We start from the raw sequence: 17,776 nt of genomic DNA, 5'->3' as shown, positions 1-17,776 counted from the left end.
CTGAGTGGCTCTCCTCCCCACGACCCACCCCTGACACGGCAGGGTCTCCCTCCTACACACACATACACATGTATGTGTACATAGGCTCAAAATCCCTGACTGATGGACATCTACTGCTCAGTTCCAGGAATCTCCTCATGTGTAACGATCACCCGTAGGTTTAACTAAATAAAGTCATGTGGGCGATGCTGTAATCGATCCAATAAAACAGAACACCAGTCCAATTTTGACCCACTATATATATTAAAAGTTTGTAAAAATGAAACTTGAGTGGATTTGATGGGAGGGTTCAGAGTGATTTATTATTCCATGCAAAGATCCCATCCGCACATCATCCTTCATCTAATTTGTCTGAGTGGGAAACGCGAACCTCTCCTTCCCCAATTCCACAGCAAAATAAATATCTGCTGCGGAACTTGGTCATGTTCACAATATCAGTGATCTTCATTGGTAAAATCCCCCAAAACAAGGTCTGTGAGTAAATTAATAAACAGACTTTTGTACATTTCAGTCAGTGTTGGAATCAGATGGTGGGAGAAAATGACCTTCACTACGAGTTCATCTTAACGGTGGTCTGAAATGGTCACAGTGAGGAGATGCAGCTTCGGATAGGGTGGATATGATTTGTGGTTGAATGTACGATGCTATGGATGTGCACTTCTTATCAGCAAGAATGCAAAAGTTATTGGAAGGGAACATAAAAATAGTTCAGAGAAAAGTTTCCACTGCGACTCAACAGAGGTTCCGCATGTTGCCTTTGCTCGATAACTATCACTTCTTAACTGGTTGAATTGAATGGTTTCTATGTGAAATCTGAATCTACTGAGCAGTTTGACATTTATGACCCACATAATCCTCAGAGAACACATTCATGCGCGAGTGTGTGTGACAGAGAATTATATGATCCCTGAGAAATTACAAAGATGCGTCATCACATCGCTTCGGCATGAAAAACATTTACCGCCTGGCAGAAACTCAAAAGTCTGTCAAGTCTTAACTCTTCAAACTTTCATAGTACACACATCAGCTGAAACATTCACTCAGAGGCATACGCTCCCTACTGTGCTGAATCTTGCTCGCTTAAGTAATTCGATTTCAGTTTACAGTAAGGCATGATGGTTTCCGTTATCCTACTGTGACCTAGTGCTTATTTAACAAGCATCCTATCATTTCACTGCCATCATTACACACACACACACACACACACACACACACATACATACATGCACCTTATCTGATTGCAGTGGGTCAGCAGACCATTGCGTGCAGAAGTACATCAGCTGACCCCAGACAAAGGGGGAGGTAGGAGTCCTAAATAGAGAGTGTGTGACTTAGAGCTTTAGTCTTAAATTAGTTTTCATGACATGGCTACAGTACAAATAACCATACAATCGAGTAAAACACTTAAGTATTTATATGGAGAATTTTGCAATCAGTCATTAACATCGATTGTCTTACAGTATCCCTAACAATCAGTGACACCATGAAAAACATTATATACAGTAAAATACAATATTATGAAACCGCTACGTACTAAAAGACTGCTTTCAGAATTGTCTTTTAATATTTATTATAAGTCTCCAGACTGATAGGTTGGCCGATATGTTTTTATCTGCTAGACTACCATTGGTCAGTCAATCGCTGGTGTTACGTTCAAAAGGAAAAAAGCATCAACAGCCTTCCAGGATTAATGTGTTACTTCTGACAGTGGGAGGAACAGACTACCTGTGAACACCACCACATTTTCACAACTTTGATCTCCACCAGCCTCAGGAGACTACTAGGGCTGCGTTTCATCAATGTTTACCTGAAGTCGTCTCCAAAGTAAGTAGTCATCAGTGTGGCAGCATTTTGTCGAAGCAGATGGCCTAAAAGTTTAGAGTAAACTTTGCAAACAGCAGTTTGTATATCACAGCTCAACAGCCAATGGAAAAAAAAAGTAGGCTAACTTGTCTATTTTATATTCCTCAGTAGTTCTGGTGCTGGGATCAGCAGTTGATATAGCTTTATATCATATTAACATAGGAATAGCCTGCTAACATTCACTAATTAACACGACATACAACTTACATTAAGCATAGCCGTAGAGGCTAAGCCGATGCCTGAAGCCCCTGAGGTGCTTCACCAGGACTTAAAAAGTTGACGCGTCGACAAACTTTACCACATCTGATGAAGAGAGCCAGAGAAAAATGCTTGCATTTCAATAATCTGTGCTTTTATTGCTCCAAACAATTGTAGTTCAACAGTCTTCATCTAAAACAAACAATTTATCATTACCAGCTTCTTCAGCGGCTTCTTCAGCGGTCAAAATCGTTTTACCTTCCAAGTGCAACAGCTTCCCGGACAAAGATTGGTTACTGTTTATTATATAGTGTACTCATTGGCTCCTACAATACCTCAGTGAGAAAATCATTATTCATTGTTTTTTCAAGTATTGGCTCATGAATCTGAAAACAAGGCACTGGACAAAAAATCTGAGGAGGAAAAAGTCATCAGAATTCACCTTCTGACAACCCTCAATATCTCTTTAAAAATTTAGTGGTGGCTCATCCATAGTTATTTAGGTTTTTGAGTCTGGACAAGAGTGGTGGAACAACATTGCTGGCCACTTAAGCCACACTGCCATCCCAAGAGCTCTGCCACTGGCATAGTTATAAAGAAAAAACACCCTACTGATCAGACTGCAGATAGCGCCAAAGTATGCTTCCTCTTTGTACATAATCTGATTTAACTTTTGTAAAATTTCACAAGCACCAAATATTTCAGTAATCAGACCACAAACTGAATAACAAACCATGAGAAATTTACTTTTTCACATCCCCTTTTCCCTTGTATCCTTCCACAAGGAGGTCAGAGGTCAGGGTCAGTTGAAGAGCAAAGCTGGAAGAGGTTCAGTGTAGCTCAAAGCTACTTCAACAGAGTGGAAGCTAGCCAACATGTGGGGCTTGAGCCCAAGACCTTTGCTTGAGGCCAAGAGACAGTGTCTTTAACCAGTGGGGCTCCCTGATGTCGGTAATGCCGCCTCTGGCCACAAACAAAAGCAGGAGTTGCGTTATGGTCACAGTCATGGTGCCAAAGAAAATCCATTTGCTGAGTGATGACCTAACCAAGCCCTTGTGAAAGCTGAGAGAACATGACTGAACTGTGTGGTGTAAGACTCAACAAAGTGCGTGGGAAATGGCTATTATCAAAAAACACCATTAGGTTCAGTCAGACTACTGCTTTGACCTTAGCAACTGCCAGACTCCATTTAAAGAGTTTAATAAGGTATATCATGAGATGGGTATTCCCTCAAACCCGTTACTAAAATCTGGTGGTGATACAGCGATGTTATCTGATCATGATATCCTGAGGACAAATCCATTTATGTTATCAAAGGCAATGCAGGCCATAAATCTGTTATGTCATGCGTACACAGTTTTACTGGCTCATAATGTAAGCTGTGTATCCCTCAGTGAAAGGCTGAAGCTTAGTGAAGAATGTTCAGATTCCAACTCCACAGCTGGAGGGAGAGAGATCCTATGACAAAGCCATGCCAATGCAAATACAATGCAACTATGTCTGCAGACCAACGCACGGCACATCTGACAGTCCTGTCTGCATCGTTGTGTAAGCCATTGTCACTGCTCCTCAGACTACATAATTAAACTGACCTTCACATATCCATGCACACATGTACTCCAACATGTACACTACCTTTACTATCCATGCTGTTCACTTATATGACATTACACAACATAGCGTGGCAGGAGCAAAAGGCCATGTCGTAGCCAGTCTGTCGCCAGTCTTGCTTAAGTGAATTGATCAGTGATGGTTTCATTCAATCAGCTGAAGGCTAACCACAGCTCATTTTAAGCATTAGAGTGTGTTTAAGTACATGATGGTTCCAAGAGCTCAGTTATTACTGGGGCTGGTTTAATCAGTTGCAGTCAGAAGTAGGGCTACAGAAAACTGGTCGACTGGTTGGTCAACATGCTCAAATCTTACCAATTTCTCACTGGTTGGATAACCTTACAGTTATGGCAAAAGTCAATAAAACACATTGTTATTGGAGCCGTGAATGTCTGTACAAAATTGCATCCCTGGAACCATACTAATACAACTGCTACACACAGCATTTCAAGCATTCATGTGTCATTGACACATGAATTAATCAGTGTTAGCTACGATTATGGCAGAGATGTGTCCTTATATGGCATATTTTCAGTTCCCATGATCCCCATCACCTCTAGTGACACATTTATCAGTCTCATAGCCACCTCCTGTGCTTCTTCTGACAAAATGTTTTTGTCTTTTACTGACAATGATAAGCACAACGGAATACTGGAGGTGATTTTCCACATGCCTTATTCTTCCAGCACAAGCTTTATCACTGTTCACCTTAGAAAAATACTACCATCTTCCTGTTTTTTGCCTTCGAGCAATCTTTAAAAATGTCCTGCATGCTCCAACATGGTTCCATGCCATAAAAAAATGGAGTAAAGATGATGCCAGGCCTCTGAACACACAAAACCCAAACTGCAGCTACAACTGTCTGATTGTACTGATTTACAACAAAATACAAATGCGACAATGTTAAATGAACAAAACTGAGGACAAAATGAGGATGATCTGGGAGAGAGACATGAGGCAACATTTAGTCAGCTCTCACAAACACACACAAAAGATCCTTTGTCTAAATTGCAAACTTGCTCTCTGACTCCAGACCTTGTGAGATGATGTCAATTAAATGCAAAAATACTGCTTTGCCTTGTCACATGTCTGTGTGTGCGTGTGAACTGAATAATGCCACCTGTGTGTGTTTCTGTGTGTGCATTAATGTCTGTTTGTGTTGATGTGGAGTGAGCGAGTGAGTGAGCTTCTAAAATAACTTTTATTATTCAGGGTGGGCATCCTGAAAACATCTTTGAGAAGGATGGAACATTCCTGGGACAGGAGGCTCTACAGAGGGAAGGAAGGGCAAGGCTGTGAGACACACACACACACACACACACACACACACACACAAACACACACAAACACACATGCAGTGACGCCAAGAGCTAGGGTCGAAGCGTGTGAACCGGAAATGGGCGCCTGTTATGCCGGAGCCAGCAGACGGATTCAGAAGGTTCAGAGAGATCCGACCTGTAGACGTTCCCAGCCGTACTCCCAGCTCTGCCACGGAAGTCTGCACTCTGTCTGCAGCATCCTGGAGACACTGCTCAACTCCTTCCACAGCAAAAACACGCCTGTCACATGTCTGCATGTGTGTGTAATTGTGATTGATAATGATGATTCTCCAGCAACACGCACGGGGCCAGATAACCCGGGTGAGCTGTTGTGTAATGGAAGGAAAGGCTGTACGCAGCCAAAGTCAACACATGCTGCTCTGACCTGAACATAACGGACCAGTCAGCTGGTTTCAAAACACATACTTATATGAAGTATGCACACATATCCCCTCTCTCACGATTGTGGTCAACTAAAGCACAGCAAAAATACACCAAGGAGTTCAAAATCTATCTCAGACTTAGTGTACAACAACTAAATTATTCAGCTTAATAGTTAAAATGTGCTCGGAAGTCAGTAAAGTTGTGTTCTGCCTGTAACAGAACTGAAAGGTGGTCACTAAGCCATGAACCTTCCAACACTTGACCATCCCTGCATCTTCAACAGAGCAGTACAGATTCAGTGAGTGTGTATTAGTGTAGGTGTGCTTACGTGGTTGTCGGAGGTCTGTATGGGGCTGAGAATGGGGGATCCTGCTGGGCTGCAGAGCTCGGGGAAAGGGTTGGGGATGGCGGGCAGGGAGGCTGGACGCAGATGCTGCTCTTCCCTCAGGCACCTCCAGAGGGAGACACACACATTCATGTCACTGTCTCAGCTCAACAGCATAAGACGGCATGTATAAAAATGGACATGGGTATCATTTGGGAATGGAAAGGTATAACACAATCAATATTTTAAATTTAAAGGTTAATTTCAACTCTGACCTTTGATCAAGCAAACATTAATAGAGCTTTGGCTAAGAAAGAGAGATACTCATTGTTAAAACTATGATTTAAACTTACTTTATTGTGCTTAAACTGATCTGGGGAATCATGTGAGTTTAGAAAATGATGCATTTATGGTCTTGACATTCTGTTAGAGTCAGATCTGTTGAAGACCACTGGCTTGGATATTATTCAGTGGGTAAGAACAAGGATGTGTGGTGTCATCACTACCTTACTAATTTTTTCCAGTAGCTTTGTCATCTTTATATGCTCAGATCCTATTCCTTTTGAGACATTTTCTGATCCCTGTATGTTTTATTTAATCATTAAATACTACTGAGCCTGTTTTGCACAATATAACAGCAAACATATGCATTGCATTCCTGGGATATACAGTCAGGTCCAGAAGTTTTTGTACAGTTATACAACTTTCATAATATTGCCTCTGTATACCACCACAATGGATGTGAAATGAGTTAATCAATATATGGCTTAAGTGCAGAAGCTTTAATTCCAGGGGTTTGACAAAAACATTACATTATCCGTTCAGAAAATACAGCTTTTTAAAATTTTTTAATTTATTTTTTAAAATATTTTCTACATTCATAGGCTCAAAAGGAACTGGTTGGTAAGTATTTTCATGGCTTGGTGTGGCCAGTTGTCTCCTTATTTCACAGCGAGTTAAGGGGATTAAAAGTGTGGAGTTGATTCCAAGTGTTAAATTTGCATTTGTTAGCTGTTGACGGAAGTACTTAATACCAGCCCAAAGAGGTGTCAGTGCAAGTGAAAGAGGCCATCATTAGGTTGAAACACAAAACTGACTTCTCAGACAGACAGCAGACACTTTAGGAGCAGCCAGACCAACAACATGGTTCATTCTTAAAAAGAAGGAATGCGCTGGCGAGTTGAGCAACACCCAAAGGCCTGGAAGACCAGCAAAGACAACTGAAGCAGATGATTGCAGAATTCTTTCCTTGGTGAAGAAAAACCCCTTTACAACATCCAGCAAAGTCAAGAACACTCTTGAGGAAGAAGTCTACAATCAAGAGACGCCTTCATGTATGTAAATACGGAGTGTTTACCTCAAGTTGCAAACCACTGGTAACACTCAAGAACACAGAGGCCAGATGAGACTTTACTAGGAAACATTTAAAACAGGCTGGAACCGTTCTGGAACAAGATCCGTTGGACAGATGAAACCAGATCAACTCAGAATGATGGGAAGTGAAGAGTTTAGAGAAGGAAAGGAAGGGCTCATGATCCAAAGCAAACCACATAATCTGTCAAACATGGATGCAGTGTTATGTCATGGGCATGTATGGCTGCCAATGGAACTGAAGCAGTGGTGTTTATTGACGATGTGACTGTTGATAGAAGTAGCAGGATGATTTCTGAAGTTTATAGAGCTGTACTTTCTGCTCAGATTCAGCCAAATGCTGCAAAACTGCTGAAGGACGGTGCTTCACGGTAGAGCTGGATAATGATCCAAGACGTACCGCAAAGGCAATCCAAGAGCTTCTTAAGGCAAAGAAATGGAATGTCCTTAAATGGCCTCGTCAGTCACATGACCTCAACCCAGCTGAGCTACTTTTCACATACTGAAGACAAAAGACCCACAAACAAGCAGCAACAGAAGGTGACTGCAGCAAAGGCCTGGCATGGGGAGGAAACTCAGCATGTGGTGATGCCCATTGGTTTAAGACTTCAGGAAGTCACTGACTGTAAAGACTTTATCAAAAACAATCATTGTATTTGTAATTATATTAGTTTATCCAATTACTTTTGAGCCTGTGAAAATGGGCTATGTAAAAAAAAATGTTAAACTTGCTGAATGGAGGTTGCAAATCTAGACTCAAAACGCATCTTGACAGGTTCTCCTCTGTAGTTATAGAGGAAGATTGCAGCACTGTACAAAAATGTATATATATGACTATATTTAAATAAAGTAGGGATGAGTATCAGGAACATGTTGCAGTTGACAACATCTGAGGGAGAAGTGGCAAGTCACGTAACTACGTTTGGCTGTGTGTTAATGTTGGTCAAATTATCCCTCACAGTAGCTATGAAATGCTAAGCGAAAAAACAAAAACTGTTAGAATCCATAACACCATTGGAATTTGTGATATTACTCCATTTGAGACATTACTTCATGGATGTATGAGATTGTATAGTCCTAGAAGATAAAATTATGCCAGGGATGGTTTTGTGTTCAAAATGTCAACTGTTATAAACTGTAAAAACCTCTCAAATGTAATTAATCACTCATCTCTAATCAATCTGATTTTCTTCACCTACATTGTCAAGATGTGTAGATTTATGAATCTGTGTAATAGTTAATAATTTTCCCATTTGATATATATGTTAGTATAACCTTAAAAGCAGTAGGAAAAACTGGGAATAAAGCCAACTGGAATCACACTGCTTGTCTGATCCAAATAAAAAACAGCCAAAAAAGAGAGAGCAAAAACAGAGTGTTCTTTCTTGGGCTATACTCTCTTATCTTTCATACATATTTTCATTTCTGCAAGCACAGTACTTCCAGCTGTCTTTATCTTGAACATAAGCCAGTAAGATCAACACAGAGGGCCGGGTTGTGTTAGTTTACCTGACAGCCTGGATATGCATGGGCTGAGATTGCCTCAGCCTTTCCCTGGAGGGGGAAGAAGGACGCAGGGGTGGGGTGTGACGACGGTGAGCCTGGTTGTGGCCCAGGTAGGCAGCCTGCACCTGGTGGGGGTGGTGGTTGTGAGGAGCGTGGCCGTTGTTTAGGAGAAGCGCTGTGTCTGCCTGTGTGGAGTAAACGCTCTCCATGGAGGAGTTCATGTCATTCACCAGCTGCTCCAGGTCCACATCGTCGTCTGTGGAAGCAGGTGGATGGTGGGATGGGAGAGCGATGGGAGAAGGAAATAAGTGGCAGTGAAAGTTGCAGGGCAGCAAACACCCACAAGGGGACACCTAGTGGATATTTGCTGCCATGTACAACCAGCTGACAGTCATTACAAACCATCATCAGACCCCCGTAACAGATTAAACTTAAGTGAATTAGTACAGTTTAACTGTAGCAGCTAAGTTTAGTGTTGAAAAAAAATGTTACAGAAGAACCAGACGGAAGGCAAAGTTTGTTGTATTGGCAGTTGATATAAAAGATTCAATATGAAGTCTGCTTTTGTAGATTTCTACATTCATACTTACAGATCTTTTGCTGTACTCCTGCATTTAAACACAGACTGAGGAAATACTGCAGAAGCTAGTTAGTCAGAAAGTACTGTTGAAGGAATCCTGAGTTGCTTCACGGCTCATAAAGGTTGACCAAACTTCAATCTGTACTTTGCTTTACTGATCACTAGCTCAGCAACTTTTGCAGCACTCCTACTGTCCACACTGAGACAGTGTCACATTATTCTCACCAGCAACTTTACTAGTTGTAAATTAACTCGGTCACCAGTAAAAGTTTTTCAAGCTTGCTTCCTCCTGTTGGGTTTTTCTTTGACTTTGATGTCATCCAGTGACTATGTAGTGCACCAACTTACTGGTTTGTTGTTGGTCTGACAACTAAACCAAACTGGCGTAAAAGAGCCTCTCGGATGCTCTTGCAGATCATTTGTTAATGCTTATCTTTTTAACTTGAACCGTTACTAATTAACTGAAGTCCCTCCTGGATATGAAAGGTCTACTGTGAGTGATCTTGAGAGCTTTGAGGACCTGCTGTTCATTTGTGCCTTTTTCTTATTTCAGTGTTGAATCTGTAGACTTCTTCTAGCTTCTAATTTCAGTCCTTCTTGGACAAATGGAGATGAGCTTGCAGACATACAGCTTCCATACTTACAGCTAAATATTTTCCAAGTCTAAACTTCTAACAAGCTGATGTGCACTGTCAGTTTGTGGGGAAGAGTGCAATAGCGAAATAGGAATCTCTCTGATTAAGCCAGTTTTGCGTTAAGGGTAGAATAAGCTCCTCTAAATGTCCTCACAAGTGCAGTCTCAATGTGTGCGTGTATGTGTGTGTCCAAAGGCCTTTGGTCCTGTGTAAGTCCCACCCCAACACCACACACAGAATTCCTGACATTCCTGTAGGAAGAAATTACAGCACTCGGGGAACGTTAACCAGCCTGTTCATGGCACATGGTGGCCAAATGATCAAGACAAAGTAGGATACCAACACACGCACGCACGCACGCACGCACGCACGCACGCACGCACGCACGCACGCACGCACGCACGCACGCACGCACGCACGCACGCACGCACGCACGCACGCACGCACGCACGCACGCACACACACACACACACACACACACACACACAGGGAGAGAGAGACACAGAGACACACACAAACACACAGACACACACATGCATGTACACGCAGGCGAGGATAGGACAGCATGTTCTCTATGCGGGGCTGATGAGCATGTGCTTGTAATTATAGCGAATTACAGAAAAAGCATTGCATTGAACTGCATGTACACAAACACACGCACACACGCTAAACATACAAGCTGAGAGTGGAAAAGAAGCAGCTGCACCCAAAACAGCAGGAGTCGCTCATGTCAGGTCACAAAGAGGTATGCATGACACTCGTGCACGCACAGACGAACACAAACAGAAAGGACAGTCTGGGACACAGGGTCATGTGATGCTGGGGTTCATGAGTGGGACACGGGTGAGGCGGGTGGGAGGTGGGGTGCACGAAGGAGGGGGCACACTCTTGGGAAAGAACAAGAGAGCACATGAGGACAGTCAGACGTAGTTATTATGTAAAGCTGCGATATACTGGAGGCCTGCGCTTCCACGGCGTAAACATTCGACTTACAGTGCATGTTACTATTCGCACCTGTGTTTTTCCTGCCATAACCTGTTAAAATGTCTTCCCTGAAATCAGCTTATTACACACGGATGGAAAGATCTAGATACATGAGATTCAGGAAGAAAAACAATCCCTTTTCACACAGATTCTGGTCTCAACATTTGTAGTTGCCCTGTGAGCAGCGTGGGTCTGGAGAGAGCAACACTGGTCCAGACGGCAATATCTCAACATCTATCAGATGGATTACCAGAAAGTTTCATAGTGGCGTTCATGTGCATCATCTAATAGCTACACTGCCCCCTTAGACTTTACCGTAGTAGCACCATCAATAGGTTAAAGTTTGTCCAATAGTTTCTGACTAAACATCTGCAAACATAATACACTTCCTTTCAGCGTGTTTGAAACACAATTCTCTGCATTTTAAAACAGTAAAACTATGATGGTGAAGTTGGTGAAGATTATAGCTGGTAGTACTTCTGTACAGGGGTCAAACAGATTCATAATTTGACGGCTCTGTGGTTTCAGGGTCACAATGGGGGCATCAGCAACAGTGACAAGCAAAATATCTCTACATACAAAGACCTACATTTGAACTGACAACTATCTATAGATTTCAGAGATCTGGTCTATGACTGATATCATTTGACACACTGTACACAAACTATAACAAGGTCTGAGCTGTCCTGACAACACTCTGCTCTGAACGTGGCAAATGATGACAATAAATCTTTCTCTAAGTGCGCTCTCCTCTGTATCAGTATCAAATACAGGAATGATGGTGTCAGGCTGCCTCTAAAGGAGGAGACAAGAATATTAAGAATGAATTATTATACACAGACTAGTTTTTTTCGTATTCATACGAGAAAGAAAGAAATTTACATTCTACAATGTTAAAATACACACAGACATTAATGATATTATAGGTAGGAAATGATCAAACTAGCTCATATTATGTAGCTGAGGTGTAATTTGAGTTCCTTTGGTTTCCTGCTCAAATCACGCAGCTAGATCAGCAGTTTAACTCAAACTTGCCAGTTATTTTAATGGAACTGTTTGCCATCGACACAGTGGCTTCTGTTGAAAGCCACCAACAACACAAAAGGAGACCACATCCAATAAATCGTTACACTTTACAAAGTCTACATCTGTAATTAGTCTAGAGTTATTAGATCGAATGGCATGTGTGAAATTGTGTTTTTCATTGCTTGAGTGTCTAATTCAGGGGGATATCTCTCCTCAAAATACTTAAAGATCTTTCTTGATTGAGTGCTGTTAAGAATGGCAGTAGCTACAGTTTAAGATGGATCTGTGGAAGTTACTTGAATAGTGAGCACATCTCTGAATGTAAATGATGTAGTGAAGAATCACTGGTTCATTTACCAGTGGCAGATTTCTCTGAACAGAGTAGAAATACATCCTTTGTCACTGTCAAAGAAAAGTAGCTACACATTATATAATGTGTGCTTATCAGAAGATCCTCCATCTTCATTAGTGTAAGATTTTCGATCTTGTTGCTTTGCGCTGTTGCAACAAAAAAGTTTTACATAAAAACATAGTCTGCTTTAAAGGGGTAATGATATAGACTAAACAAAAATATAAATGCAGCAAGCAAATGGGCTTCTATTCTGAAGTATCACTTCAATTGACAATGATCCTTAATCCATCGACTATAAAAAGCCACCTTAAAATGCAGCTTTATTCAAATGACATCATGCCACATATGACAAGCGAGAGATGAGAATGAACTGGTGGCTTATTGGATGCTGGACTACCAGTTAGGACTGAAGCCAGGCACATGAATGTCCACAGCTCAACCATTTGGTATCTAAGAAACTGATTCAGACCCCATGGTACAACAGACCATCTGCCACATGATGATCTAGATGGTGCCCCCCCAAAAATGTCTGCCACATTCCACAAGTCAGCATCGACAACCTTATTAAGTCCACTCTTGATGTGTCTATTATCATATCCAATGGAGTGAATACTTGGTTATTTCATGACATCCAGTCTGTTAAATGCCATGTGTTGGAAACACTTGGTTGGTTGCAAAAGAATGGATAGAATTTTAAAAACTAGATATATTCCACGCTGCCTTTATGCTGTTGCTCAGTATCGCTATCCCTCCCTGTCCTCATTTGACTGGCTTGGCCCAAACTACATTGCTGGCTTTAGCTGAGAAACCAGAGGACATATAGAATGAAAATCCCTTTTCCCTCTCCGGTTCTAACTTCGATTTGCAGTCTGTCTAGCATCTGACAACAAAACCTACCATACGAGCCTGGCCAGTTCATTCCTGCAAGATCCCAGAATACACTGAATGAATGCTCTCTGTCCCTGGATACAGCAACCTGCAATCATCGATCTCTGACGGCAGTCTGGAGGCCAGTGAGGACAGCTGGATGTTGAGGTTTTCAAGGGCAAAGTGCAACCAAGTTCATTTATATGCTGTAAAACAGAGTGGTGTAATTTTGTGTAAAAAGATGCACTTTATGCATAAATATCCTATTTGTTTTCAGCAAATACAGTACAGTTTAGGTGTTGTTTTCCTGTGTAAGGATTGCATTTGTGTTATCAGTGCATTCACATTATGGGAGGTACATGTCATCCTTAAAACCGATAAAGTCAAACTCAAACTAATGAGCATGATTCATTAAAGCGGGTGTGTAAAGTGAATTAATGATGCTTTTCTCTCTTAACAATTATTCTGAGATACAAGTCACTGAACTTGAAGCCTCCAGCTATCACGAGTTACCAGCAGAAGTCTCTGCTTATCCAAAGCTAATGAGGGTATGCAGGGTAACTCTGGAAAAGAGCACATAAATCAAATAAGAGAAAATTTAAACATTAAATCTAGTGCAGTGTATTAGCTCACGTGCATAGAATCAACAAAAAGGTACACAGCAAGACCTGTCACCAGATTATCAGAAAGACAGGCCTAGCATAAATGAAGGGCATGTAACCTGAGCCAGCCATGATCTAAATATACAACACATCCATCAGTGAGGCTGATGTAGGGTTTCTGTGTCGTGCAACGCCAGAATGAAACTGTGGCTCACTGACTTTGACTCTTTTCACTGGAGTCATCTTTTTTTCCTACCAAACATAACATGAGGGAAACTTCAGCTGGCTGTAGTGACTGATGGCTACACTAAAAGCCAAATAAGTCACCTTGAAAACAGAAGAAATTTTACAGGTTAGCGCTTTGTCAATGAGACGTTTAGTCAAGTCGAACCACATAACTCCTTTATCAATATAACCTGCAGCTTATTTTCTATAACTCAGCTGCTCTATATTAAATCTAAGTATTCAGTCAATTCTCTTGTATACATATGAACTTGCCCTTACTTTGCATGATCTGAGAACTGACAACTAGTTCTCAGCGCAACATGTTATCAGCATAGCTCAATATTTGGACAACTGCACATAAACCTAAAGTACACAGACACTGGCAACAAAGAATTCTTTAAACTCTGTGGTAATGCTGATAGCATCATCAATTTGTGGTTTAATTCATTGCAGTCTATGGGTTATTTATGATTAAGCATTGTGATTTACTTTTCCATTTCCAACCAACCTGACTCATCAACTTGCGCCTCAGTTAGTGCTTTTCCATTTCTCACAATTACATTTACAAGTACCACAAAGTGGATATGAAATTGCTGCAATCAGTTTATTTTTATGTGTAGACGAAGACAGCAATATCAGCGCAAGGCGGCTTTCCACTTGAGAAAAAAAACTAAGGCGAGCATTGCATTTTGGTACACTGAGGCTACTGTTTGTAGACAAACTGGTGTCTTGAGTCTTGATTTCTTATATATTGCCGTAAGTATGAATTAGTATTAATGATGGCATTCCATTTAATGTTTCTTCTAGATGTTCACTTAAGAAACAGGGCTGGATAACTGCATGAATGTTTTCCAACCATTTACTGTCTTATGTCACGCTAAATCCAGACAGTAAACTGGATTTTAGTTGACAAGTAAAGTTTGGGGAATCATCTTCTAAAGGGTGTTGCTGTTCTGTAAAGGAGAAAACAGGTAGGTGCAGTGAGCAGTTCTATTCAAATAGCCAGCACACGATAATGTTAACTGGACTTACTGAGGAGAGTCTGTATGTTGCATCACTGAAGAGCAAAGGGACCCTGAGCTTTTTCCATTAACTTCGCAACAGACAAGAATAGCATCTGTAACTGTAGTAACTGTACACAAAGATGACCTTAAAGTGCTTAGAGGATATAAAAATAAAAACACTAATATGGGCCTAAATGTCACTGATGAAAACTAGATTAACTGTTTGTAGTGTTTGTTGACTACATCAATAGAAATTAAAAGTCTAAAATTAATCCTTATCTTCATCCAAAGACTTTAACTAAATCAGTATCATTTGCCAGATTTAAATCTTCCTCCGCCCTGTGCTGGTTGACCTACAAGCCAAGTACTGGTTGACCTACAAGCCAATATAAACACCCCATCCACTAACCCCATTCATGTGAAGTTATATTTACAATGCTCTCGCACGAGCATAACCACCACACATCAGCAGAGCAGACAATCCGACAAACCACCAACCCAGTGGGGAGAAAAAAGGGCTCTTCTCAGGTTGGCTACTCGCAAAAGGATTCCCAAGACTTCCCATGACAACTGGAAGGGATTTCTGGGAATATATTGGGGGCAGGCTAATACTGGGGCACGGTGTTGGAGGCAGGTGGGGTTAAGAAAAGTGCTGAGCAGTGCAAGAGGGGAAGAACAGTTTAACACTTGTCATTAACCTCTCCGTCTGGAGAGCAGAGCATGCAGTGGCACAGGGAGGCAGTGGCTTGGTGGGAATGAAAACAGCGAAGGAGATGAGGGGTTTATATGTAGACAGGAAGAGTGTGAAAGGGGCGAGCAAATAGCAAGTGGTATAGCAAATAGCTATACAGAAACATATGAAAAAGAAAGGAGTAAAATATGGATGGAACTATTTCACTAATCTTTCACAACAACCAGAACAGATAAAAAGATTGAAGGTTAATAACCATATTTCAAATGATGCCATTTAAATTCCTGAATAAATCTGGCATAGGTTAGATAAGGAGAAGAGAGGAGAGTACCATGGTGATGTGGCAAATTCTGATTTGCTGAACGCTGAAAGCCTGGACCAATCAGCTCCTCAGGTCTGCGAGAGGAAGAGCGCTCCATCCTTTCCTGTCAAAAAAAAACAACAGAAAAAAAAATTCTTATAAAAGGCAAAAATACTGTGGTAAAAAATATGCAGTGCATATAAGATGTCAGATATTTTAGTGAACACTAGGACAACATGTTATTTTCACAGTTCAGATGGTCAGGCACAGGGTGGGTTCATGTCTCTGCTCTCCAGTAACATCAAGTCTTATGTTCAGAGACCAGTGACACTGTGGCCTTAAGGCACTGTGACTTTGTGACCCCTCTGACCTTTCCCTTCCACTGTCTTTAGCCTTCCTCTGTCTGCCTCAGACACACACACTTTTTGTTTTAAACTCTCATGTGTGAAACTTACACATAGCAATTTGAGGATCTCAAAAAGAAAAAAAGCATATCAATCATTTTTAGAACAAAAACACTCCATCCCCAGCATATCTCACATGTCTGGAGATACATACAAAAACCCGCGCATGTGCACATGTGCACGTGTGCACGCACACACACACACACACACACACAAACACACACACACACACACACACACACACACACACACACACACACACACACACACACACACACACTGCCAAGTTCCTCACACATTGTCTAATTTGAAGCAGCCTAGAGGCAAGAAAACAGCAAAGGAGAAAGGGAGGGGGGAAAAAGTCAAACAAATTTTCAATCTTCCCTTTTCCAGGAAAAAGAAGAACGCGGAAGCGTTGCTTCCAGGAACTGCTCGTGGCCAGAGGTCCTGTTGTGCATGCATGCACATACACACACTTGCAGCTCCCCTCGGTGCTTCGAAAACATCCATAAATGCCCAGAGTAAGATTTATAGCTCTAAGAAGCAGCAGCCAAAAGCTTTCCAAGGAAGGCAACTTGGCTACAGGGCCTATGGGCTGACAGAGAAAGTCTGCAGGCTTCAGCTAAGGCTGAGGTACAAAAACTTAGCTACTAAACTCCCTCTGATGTAGTGTGTGCTCAGCACATCATGTAAGAAACATGCAAGTCAACATGCAAATAACAGTCAGCATTACTCCAAATCCACAGAAAAGTAGACTTATGCACCAACAGCTGAGAAAACTTTGCATTTGCTTATTAATTTGACAGATCTACTGTCAGTGCTCTTCAAATCCAAATTCAGATCAAGACCACAAACTTCCTTAGATTAGTAGTTGAACTTTTTAGCCTAGCATAGCACAAAGACAGTTACAGCTATTCTGGATCAACTAGTTTTACACATAATGTTTTACAGATCAAACAAACAAGATACAAATTGTTAATCTGTGTGATTAAAAGTGGCTGGTAGTTGAATTTGAGCTTTTTACTTTGGCCAGAGCCAGGCTAGTTGTTTCACCCAGTTTCCAGGCTTTGTGCTAAGCTAAGCTAACCGCTGGCTGTAGCCTAATTACATAAGCATGAGAGCAGAATCAATCTCCTCACCTAACTCTCAGCAAGACAGCGAATTAGACTTCTTAACACAATGTCCAACTGTTCCTTTAAGACACCAGGCTGTACTATGGAAATGTGAATGATTTGAGGGACATTAAATGAAATACTGTAGTCATTTCGATAATTAACAAAAGTAAGAGAATCAGCTGAGATAAAGAATTGGGACGAGCACAATTTGTAGAGAATATGTATGTAGTTATTTTCCAGATTTTGAAATCAGGCAGAAAAATCAAGAGTTTAGTTGTTTACTTATCAAATCATGAGACCTATGCTAATATTGATCATTCCTGTTTCCGTACTATCAGCACTGCTCTCACATTGCTTTTTCCTGGGCACAGGAGTGTAACTGTGTACACTGTATGTGTAGTTGAAGGCAGGAC

The 17,776-nt window shown here is 41.3% G+C and overlaps 1 pseudogene; it reads right to left on the bottom strand.

The window, feature by feature from the left end:
• LOC111562437 (growth factor receptor-bound protein 10-like) overlaps positions 1 to 17,776 on the bottom strand; it is a 45,292-nt pseudogene that overhangs the window by 19,385 nt on the left and 8,131 nt on the right.

The sequence above is a fragment of the Amphiprion ocellaris genome, chromosome 15, assembly GCF_022539595.1.
Source record: "Amphiprion ocellaris isolate individual 3 ecotype Okinawa chromosome 15, ASM2253959v1, whole genome shotgun sequence".
Taxonomy (NCBI): domain Eukaryota; kingdom Metazoa; phylum Chordata; class Actinopteri; family Pomacentridae; genus Amphiprion; species Amphiprion ocellaris.
Note: the sequence above shows the minus strand (reverse complement) of the source record. Positions and strands in the feature narration are given on the sequence as shown.